This window comes from Piliocolobus tephrosceles, chromosome 1, assembly GCF_002776525.5.
Source record: "Piliocolobus tephrosceles isolate RC106 chromosome 1, ASM277652v3, whole genome shotgun sequence".
Lineage (NCBI taxonomy): Eukaryota > Metazoa > Chordata > Mammalia > Primates > Cercopithecidae > Piliocolobus > Piliocolobus tephrosceles.
Window position 1 is genome coordinate 217176783 of NC_045434.1, and position 6299 is coordinate 217183081.

Here is a 6299-nt window from a genome sequence, read left to right on the forward strand (position 1 = left end):
TCCCAGCTGTTTCTAAAGCTTTAAAGGCAAATGCAGGCGCCAGGAGGCTGCCAGGGGGTTGGCGATTGCGGGATCTCCGAGGAATAAGATGGAAGTGGACAAAAACTGGGGAACCCTAACAAACCACGTCACCCTTCCTTGGAGTTCTTTTCTCGAGGAATGAAAGCTCAAGCAAAGGTAAGGACCAGGCCTTGGGTGGGGGAAGGGAGGTGGCTACTATGAGACTCTGAATTCCAGGGGTCAAGCAGAGGAAAGAGGACAAGAACTAGCTTGAAACACTACCCCAAGGTGCAGAAGGACTGATCAGGCCAACTCAGCAGCCACCGACACACAAAGTGCATGGGCACTACATATACATAAGGCCCAAAGCAGGGCAATTCCGTGCCCTGGTGCAGACTTCACTGTGAGTGGGGCTGCGTTTCCAAGACCCAGGCACTTTCACTCACTATCTCCTCTTACCTAGACGATGATCCCAGTTGAGGTGTCTGGGATTGCAGGTAACCAGTTAAAAAAGTAAAATAATACGTCTTTACATACACTGCCTCAATCATCCAGAAATAGCAGCCTTCACCTGTGTGGATTTACCTTGACGGATGTCATGTTGGTACAGAACCAGACTTTCAGGTGTGGAATGGGCATGCATTTGCTTGTCTGGTGGTTGTGCCTGTGTGGGTCTCACAGCCCTACCGTGAACCTGTGGCTCTGATGGGGGACAAGAGGGTTGTTGCTTTATGCTTCCTTCCAAGGCTCTATGTCTCATGGACCCAGGAAACAGTTCAGGGCATCCAGGGTGCCACCCATGGTCGGAGAAGGGGGCTGAGCAGCTGGGAGATAACAGAGCAGATACCAGGAGTCCCTCGGGAATCCTGTGTTCTCATGGTCAGTGAACCAACGGGGCCCCCCTGCTGTCACCTCCTCCTCGGTTGGGCTCACTCTGGAGCTCAGAATGTCACAGACCAGAGCAGCAACCCCACTGCCTGCTGGACACTGCCAGCCCTCACCATGCACTCGCACCACGCTGTGCTCACCTGGAGTCAGGAGGCCCACCTCAGCGGAAGGGAGTGATTGAAGGAGAATGGGATGGACGAGGCCGGATGGCGCGCAGAGAGAGAGCTGCAGGCTGGAGCGCCGTGCAGGTGAGTGCCAGGAACCTGGAGATGGCCAAATGCCAGTGGCGGATATTTGCATTGTCTCGGGATGTGCCAAAGCTTGGGGGGAGAACGACAGAACAAAAACTAAAGAACAACTTTTCCTAATTTGTGAGTAATACCATGGATACAGATCTCAACACTGCTGTGTCACAAAAACAGCCCTTTCCCCTCCAGAGGCGTTACTCTAGGTTCACGTGTTTCAGGAGATACAGAAGTGAACTTTGGAAGCATATCTCAAGGTGTTTCAGAGGGAGACTGAACCCGAGGGAAGAATCAGGTCATCAGCCTGGCCAGTGAGGGCAGTAAGCTCAGCTGTCTGTCTGCTCTTAACCTTTTCGCCTGGCCTGCGACACTTCACTGAATTGCCTCATGCACTCTACTGATGAAATTAAAGTTCCACCTGGGCCATGTGTGAGAAATAGAGTCTTTGGAGACAGGGACCCACACCACATTAGGCATCTCTCATACACAGGAAGCATCCTCTAAGGAGGCACAGCGTGGGCCACGAGATGCATCCCTAGATCCCGACATCACCCCCTGTTGACAGCAAGTCTGGGTCACCAGTGAGCCCATCTCAGGTGAGGCTTGTGAGGAAGGCCCAGCGGCATGGCAGTATTTTTAATAAAGTGTGTGTGGTTGGGATTCTCTGTACTGAGGCTCGGGTCTGGGGCCCCTGTTTCCACTGGGTAGTTCTACAGTAGGATTCTCGATGACAAAACAGAAACATCCATTGGCCAGTGGAAGCTGACAGGAGAACGGCATCTCTGCCGAGGCTTCCCCCAAGATTCCAAGACACCCTCGGGGCCCTAGAAAAAGCGGGCAACACCTGCCCACCTGCGCAAGGGAAGGCAATGCAGCACAGGCCGGGCCAGGGCGCCGCCCGAGTGGGGCAGCCTGCGTGGTTTGCACACAGAATGACGATTTTTCGTTTTCAAACCAACTGGGGCCCTTCACGTATGTCTAAGTTCTGCCCTGACATTACACACACACATCGTAAGGATATATTCCTTTAATATTTGGAACTGGAAAACTTCTTAATCCAGTCTATGCTTGTATGACACACACGTCCAAGAATGCACCACCCACCCAACCCAGGCCTCAGACCCGTCTGTAAGCAACCAGCTACATAAATGTGAGCATGGCTGTTAGGCAGCATCTTCCAACATTTAAATGAAAAAAAAAATCATATGTATGCATATGTGTGTGTGTGTGTATATATATATATATACAAAAACATATATATATACCCACATATATGTGTGTGTATATATATACACACACATATATAAAACCACGGCTTCCTTAGTTCTGGCCCAAGAGAGTAAGTCACACATTTGATGCCACTCACCAAACGTCATTTAAGGGCCTCCTTGTCTGGGTCGAGGCTGTCCCCTGGGGTAAACGGTGATGGAATACCAGGTCACCAGAAGGAACATGCTCACCTGTGGAACTGCATTTCCAATAGATGCGTCTATATGCATGTAGGTGTACTGTGTGTATGCGCACATGTGTGTAATATGTGTGTGACGTGAGTTGCCAAAGTAGAAAACACTGGTTTATTCTGTTCATACTAAGCATGTTAAATAAATCAGATTTTGTAACCTATAACACAATTCTTTTTTTAAAAAGGAACAGTTAAGATCTTCAAAAATTGCTACAGTACAAAAAAAGTGTGTGTGTGTGTGTGTTTGTATTTATATATTTATATATGTATATTAACCAGAAATAGCGACTCTATCGGAAGAGATTCCCACCCCTGTTTTCTGTAAGATTTCTCCGTGTGATTCGCTGGGCCCCGGCTCTGCGGCCGAGGCTTTCGGGTCAGTACATGGCACATAATGGTATTATTGGCACAGGTTCAGAATCGTAGGACGAATCCTAGGTTTCGGATGCTTCCTCCCGTCCCTTTCGTTGTGTATCCTCGTCTCTCTGCCTCCGGTTTCTTTCTTTCATTTCTTCTTTCTGTTCTCCAAAGAAAACTCTGGGAGAAGGCAGAGTCGCCCATAGGCATGAGTATTTTTACAAAAATAGATTTGGCCTAGAGCGTCCTGCTCTGTGAGTTTCCCACCGGCAAACAGAAGTGGTAGGTGCGGGGACCCTCCCCCTTAGATAGCTTAGTTTTAGGTTTTGTCTTTTTTGTTTTGTTTTGTTTGTTTTGTTTTTACAGGTTCACCAACGGAATCCTGTGTGGAAAGAAAACAAGAAGAGATTAAATGGCAGCAGGCCGAGGGCGCGACAAGTCCGTGGGGCTCTCGGGCGACCAGGACCCCACACACAGGACCTCTGCGTGCCGAGCCCAATCGCTCCCTTTATCGGTTCACTGACATGGAGGGGTCCTTGGAACGTGGACAAGACCTCACTAACTGGTCAGCAGGAACTGGAAGAAACACTGGGAATCCCACGGGTATGAAGTGGGGGCCTGAATCTTGTGTGAATTCTGGTCATCTACAGAGCTCTGAGCTTGCTACCAGGGGCTGGGACCACCCCGTCCACTAACTCATGGTAGGGGCACCGGGGCATCTGGTCCCAGGCGTGCACGTCAGAGGGCCTGAGTGTGGCAGCCCTGCTCACTCCCTGTCCAGCCTCCTCCTGTGGGGGTGGCATGGGGCCTGTTCCACTCCTTTGCTGCAGGAGGAAAGGGAGTCTGTTTCCGTCCACTGCTCAGCTGCAGGCTCCCCGAGGCCAGGACTCAGGACAGATAAATGGACTGCATCAGGAAATCCTCCTCCCGTATCTCCCCAGAGGTGATCTTGCTGAAGAGAGAGAAGGCGAGTCCCACCTGGGCACAGGTCGGGTGGGCTGACTGCGATTGCCACCTTCAGCAGGCAGGCTGAGAAGGGCGGCTCCCACCCAGCCAGCCCGAGCCTCAGAAAATGGAAAATGCAGTCTCCCTGGCTGAGTGAGAACCCCCAGTAGGTCACCCCTGAGAGAGTCACCCCGGGCACGGCCACGTGAGCTGAAACACATCACGGTCCCCCCGGGGACCTTCTGCCCAAAGCTGCGTCTCTGTCACAGGGATGGGGTGTTGCCTGGGTCCCTTTGCTGTCACTCAGAGCTCCTCTCAACTACAGGCAATTAGGACCCTCAATAATAGAACGAAAAGGCTACCGCATCCTCATCTGTGCAGATGACACGTATCAGAAAGCAGCAGAATGGGGCGGGTGTACCCGCTGATCCCAAAATGAAGTCGGAAAAGCACTCAGCGGGAGCTCTAGAAGTTTTCCAGCAGCTGCAGGCACAGCATGCAGCCAGGCCGGCTCCGTCATCACCACTGTTGGAGCTCTGCAGAAATACAGATTCCCAGGCCCACCTCTGGAGACCTGGAATCAGGTTCTCAGGGTGGTGCCTGTGAACATGAGTTTTCAGAGTTCCCCAGGTGAGTTCAGTGACTGCCCGTCCTGGGTCCATTCCCTGGTCCTTCCCAAAGACAAGAGCGTGGCTTTCTCTCCCCTGAATCAACTGAGCCCACTGCAGTGATTCTGGCTGGGACTGGGGAGGAAGAGCCCCAGGTGGGACAGGCCTGCCTTCTGCAGGACACATCCTAGGAGAGGACAGCGAGGTTGGCAGGCCCCAGGACAGCTCCTCCTGCTCAGCACTGTGTCCCTGATCATCAGCCTGCATCCCTGATCATCTCCAGGAGACTCAGTGTGCCAGAGTCTACTCATTTGAAAGTGAAGGTGAGAGGCTGGGTCTTTCCCTGGACCCCTCTGCGTCTGGGCAAGAGGCTGGGCCCTGGGTGTCACCTTCCTGCTTGCTGCCTCCAAATGACACCCATGTGGACGACTCCATGAGGCTACAGTGGAGTGTCTGCTCAGCTACTGTGGGAAGACCAGCTGCTGTGGGCACAGGGGTCACTGCATGTAGAGAAAGGAGACGTCCTGGCCAATATGGTGAAGCTCCATCTCTACTGAAAACACAAAAATTAGACAGGCATGGGGGCGTGCACCTGTTATCCCAGCTACCTGGGAGGCTGAGGCATGAGAATCACTTGAACCTGGGAGGCAGAGGATGCACTGAGCTGAGATGGTGCCGCTACACTCCAGCCTGGGCAACAGAGTGAGGCTGTGTCTCACACACACACACACACACACACACACACACACGGTGGGGGACGTGCCTTTGGGTCAGTGCCGGATCACTCTTGGTAGCCTTACTCCAGCTGTGCCCCACCCCCGCCCACCTCTTCCACATTCCCTGGATCTGGGGAAGAGGGGCTTGAAAAATGAAGTAATTATTACAACACAGAGAGAAATTTCCCTCTTATATCTTGGTAATTTTTTTGAAAGTTAAAAAATGTGGAGAGAAATGCTGTATGATTCTACTTATAGAAAGTACCGGAGCCACCAAATCCACAGAGACAAAGAGTAGAATAGGGGGCCAGGGGATGGGGGAGACGGGGAGTGAGTATTGAGCGGGTGCAGAGTTTTAATACAGCGTGATGGAAAGAGATGAAGAGCTGGCTTGTGAAGATGCCTGCATAGTATGGTAAAGGCACTCATGCCATTGAACTAGACAAGCATAAAGGGTTAAAATGATATATACATATATTTTTTTGGAGACAGATTCTTGCTCTGTCACCCAGGCTGGAGTGCAGTGGCACAATCTCAGCTCACTGCAACCTCCGCCTCCCGGGTTCAAGTGATTCTCCTGCCTCAGCCTCCTGAATAGCTGGGATTATAGGCACCCACCACACGCCTGGCTAATTTTTGTATTTTTAGTAGAGACAAGGTTTCACCATATTGGTCAGACTGGTCTCAAACTTCTGACTTCAGGTGGTCCGCCTGCCTCAGCCTTCCAAAGTGCTGGGATTACAGGTGTGAGCCACCACGCCTGGCCTAAAATGGTAAATTTTATGTTACATATGTTTACTACAATTACAAGTTTTCTTAAAAGGGAGATAAAAATCCTGGGGCTTGGAGACCCTACGTTGGGTCCTGGTGTCCCAGGACAGCCACTGGTTGTGAGCTGCTGTCCCTGTGTTCCTTGATCACTGACTGTTCACAAGGCCAACCTTTCTCTCTGGAATGTGTTCAGGGTTGGACCATAAGTCATATGGCTGCCACCTTAATAAGAATGGTTTCCTAAATGAACCTTGGCCCTGGTTGCTTTCCAGTCCTTGATCCTGACCTTAAACAGGAGAATAAAGGC

General features: G+C 51.3%; 1 protein-coding gene across 1 annotated transcript in view; it reads right to left on the bottom strand.

The window, feature by feature from the left end:
- Positions 1-2145: 2145 nt before the first annotated feature.
- Positions 2146-6299, bottom strand: part of AJAP1 (adherens junctions associated protein 1) — a 130026-nt gene continuing 125872 nt past the window's right edge. Inside the window, exon 6 of the mRNA XM_023215198.3 lies at positions 2146-3334. The gene's annotated coding sequence lies outside the window, so the exon portion shown is untranslated. The remainder of the gene's footprint in view (positions 3335-6299) is intronic.